The following is a 3,959-nucleotide window of genomic DNA, read 5'->3' as shown; positions in this document are numbered from 1 at the left end:
TACAGAGACAGGGATTAACCAAACCTGTCCCTCTGATCCAGCTGTGTTTCATAAAGCCTCCCAGTTTATCTGCATGAATAACCACACCTGTGGCTCACTCCTATATAGTAAACACTTTAAGCATCTGGGGGCTGCAGTTTCTCCATTGCAGAGCCGGGTGGCCCCCAGTGTTTCTGCATATCTGTGTGTTTGTCTTTTCTTCATGCCCTCACCAGCTGCCGAGCCCATCCCTGGAGCTGTGCAGGGTATGGCACACAAGGCCTTTATCCACACCTATGGGATCTTTGTTAAATTAAGTGAAGAACTGCACCTTGCCATTATTTTATTTTGCATTACTACCATGAATGTTTTTATCCATCATTCCACATGTTTCAAAACTTATTTCACCTACTCTGTAAATTATTTTTTTCATGTCCGTGGCCTTCATTTTCCATGAGTCATAGTCATTTTGCTTTCATTGTGAAATTATATATAGGTAGTTAATGGTTGCTGGGGCAGTCAGTGATCACCCAGTTACCTTTACAGAAGCTATTTTCAAGAGGGACTGCCTGGTTTATGTGTGTGTGCACATATATATGCATATATAATATATGCCTTAACATATATTACACATGTAATATATATATATATATATATATATATATATATATATATATGAAATTATGCCTTTGAGTTATAAGTATTTTATTGGTGGTTTTCTTTTAAGCTTGCCTGTTGGTGTAAGTTGCATCCACACATCAGTTTAATAATTGAGCACATTCAGACTCGTATCACCGTCCTACTTAGAACACTTCCTCCAGATCCACTCCACACAGGGCTCATCTAAACAGCACGGATGACTGGAAGGTGGAGCTGCCTACAACTGTTTAGGACCATGCGCATGAACAGACTCTATCATGAGCAAATAGGATTGATGCTCTTCTTTGCCTGTACCCAAACAATTTAATTCATGCCTCGAGTACCTTTTCAGTATCTCTTTGTACAGATATAAGGTAATATATGGTTGTAGTCCCTTCCTTATAGCCTACTTTTCAAACATGAGTTAGGAAAAGTTATGGACATTCTTCTGAACCCTGAACCCTGTTTCCTCTCCTAGGGTCTTGGAGACTCTGCCATAACATCCATAGAAAACTGTCATAAGCCCCATGCACTTGTTTATTTGAGCAGCCTTCCATGTATAGATATGTAGGTCATTCCCAGTCTTTTGCTAAAATAAACAGTGTCATGATAAGAACCTTGTGCGTGTGTCGTTCATAAATAGATAGTGGATGAGTGCCCGGAGTTGTTGGTGGGTAGACGGTAGTGGTTTTACGGCGCTGGTAAGTACTGCCAGTGTGTGTTGGCTCACTTCCCATTTCTGTCACGTAAGAGTTCCTCCCTCACCAGTGTGCCGACACTGTGGCACACAGCTTTTGAATTCCTGACAATCTGATTGGCAAAGAAGGAAACTGTGACGTAACTTGGATCTGCCTCCCTATTAGGAGCTTTAAGCACCTTCCATGTGCTGAAGGCCCATCTATATTTCTTATCTGGAAATCCTTTCTTTTTAGTTTTTCATTATAGCAGTGGCTTCTTCTGAGACAGGGTCCTGCCTCGGAGCCTAGTCCGTCCTCTGAACTGTCCGCAGTCCCTTGTCAGCACCCAAGAGCTGAGATGACAAGTGTCTGCAGCCACGCTTGGCTTTGCTCCTTTACTTTCTGGGCATTGTTTGTATACTGAGCTCTTTGTTATAGAAAGTAAGTATTTCTCGTTTTTCTCATTTTTTACTTTTTCTTGGACTCATGATGGTGTTTTACCTTTCCGCCATCTTTTGTACTGTCCATCCCTCCTCCCCCTCTTACCTTCCTATTGCTGTGAAGAGACACCATGACCAAGGCAATTGGGGGCTATACTTTGAGAAGACCGCTGACCAGTCCTAATGGCACCTTCACCATCCTCAGCTTTCAGGTTGAGCCACTCCTTACCAGCAGACACCTCGCCAGTAATTAGGCAGGAGGTACAGACAGGCCAGGTACTTCTTCCATGGGCCTCTCTCCTGGGGAATGAACTCCAAGCTTCATGTCACATTAGCAGGTACTTGTGAGGTCCACAAAGTAGTCTGATACCTGACCCAGTCTGCCTCCTGCAGGTAGAAATGCCTGGCCTGTCTGTGCCCTCCTGTGTCCCTAACTCCATCCCAGCACCTACTCCCATTGACTCTAAGTGCTGTGGCCCACAAGAATATATCATAAGAACTCAGCTGGTTATGGCAAAGTCACTACCTGGAGGGATCAGGGAATTCCTCCAGAGGAAGCCAAATTCCAAGGAGCTTTTGGTGTTATTTGGCTTGTTATATATCAGCTGTTTTCTGTTATGAAAATCATGTGTGCCTTCATAATTTTCTCAATTGATTTTTCCCTAAGAAGGGCTAACAGTGTGGACTGATCACTCTCTGGACATACACATTCAAGGTATTTGGAGAACAGCCTCGGGAAAGACTTCCTCTGGAATCAGATATCTCCCTTAGCCACTTTCAAGGATTAATAGGAATAAGAGTCCACATACAAGTCTCCTTCTTTAAGGTAAATTCCACAAGGAGACACCGCCTAGGTCAGGTGGATGTTAAGTAAGAGTTTTACACAATTCAGCTCGGACCCTCCTTTCTTACAGCCTTACTAACTTTATAGACCGCTAACTCCTTACCTAACCACTTCTAGGAATATTTAGATAATCTTCTGCGCTGACAGCTATGTTCAGCCAGAACCCCAGTTCAAGCCTCCCTGTAATTATCATCATTGGCAGCATCCGGCCAGGTCCATCCCCAGATGGAGGAAAGTGCCTTATCAGAGATAGTTCTGTACTCTCTAAGAACAGACTTAAGCATCCAGACTACCTGTTTGAGAAGGCCTGATGAATGTGCCAACTAAGCTTACCTTCCTCCTCTCCCAAATCTTACCTCTAGTTCCAGATCTGCCTTTAACTATCACCAAAGGCATCTAGCTGTACACAGGTTGCCTAGTGACTGAGCACACTTTCCTCCACCCTGCAGAAAAATGGTAGATAGCTTGGACAGATAGGAGCCACAGGAAAAAAGAAGTTTTATTTTCTCCCATTGACTTAGCAACTTACAGATTCTTAACATTTTCTACCAATCACGTTTAAGACTATTGTTGAGCACATAAGATCCCTCTTCTTAGATATAACCCGAGTTTAGTCTTTAGTTAATTCACTTCCCCGTAGTTACTTCCCTTTGGCGTTGCAAATGATAATTAACAATTACTGCCCCTCTATGTGATTCTTCTCAGCCCTCCATTTGACCCTGGAAGCCTGGCTTTACACTGCCAAGGGATTACTGCTTGTAAGTGTATATATACCAAGACTTCCAGGGCACAGGGACGGAGAAGAGAAAAGAGAATGGAAGAACTAGATGGGTAAGAAATTGAGAAGAATAAACTGAGATGGGGAAGGACTAGGTTGAAGGGCTAGAAGAGAGGACAAGAGGAACGAGATGGAAGATGAGGAAGAGCCAGATGGGGAAGAACAAGATGAGGAAGAAGGAGATGCGAGAGAAAGAGATGGGAGAGGAGCTGACGGGAAAGAACTAGATGGATGAGAACCTAGAAGAGACAGAACTAGATGACAAAATTAAGATAGAACCTGGAGGGGACAGCAGATAAATGTAAAGAGAAATTGGGCAAGAAAGGAGCTAAAAATGAGAGCAGAGTATAAGCTTGTAGAGAGAGAACCGACACAGAATAATAAAGTGTGTGGACTAAGAATTTTCATGTACATAGACTCATTTCTTTTCATCAAAGATTAATTATCAGCTGGTTGTAGATTCTTCCTGGATCCTGGGAGGGGACTATTGAGGGGCTGGACCCCCATTGTCCCCGATATCTAAGAGGCAACTCAAGGAAATGTCTTACTTATGATGTACCTCCTAAGTTTATCATTTTGAGATTTACCCAAACAGAGGAAGT

This window comes from Peromyscus maniculatus, chromosome 6 (assembly GCF_049852395.1).
Source record: "Peromyscus maniculatus bairdii isolate BWxNUB_F1_BW_parent chromosome 6, HU_Pman_BW_mat_3.1, whole genome shotgun sequence".
NCBI lineage: Eukaryota > Metazoa > Chordata > Mammalia > Rodentia > Cricetidae > Peromyscus > Peromyscus maniculatus.
The sequence above is the reverse complement of the archived record's forward strand: the minus strand, read 5'-3'. Positions refer to the sequence as shown.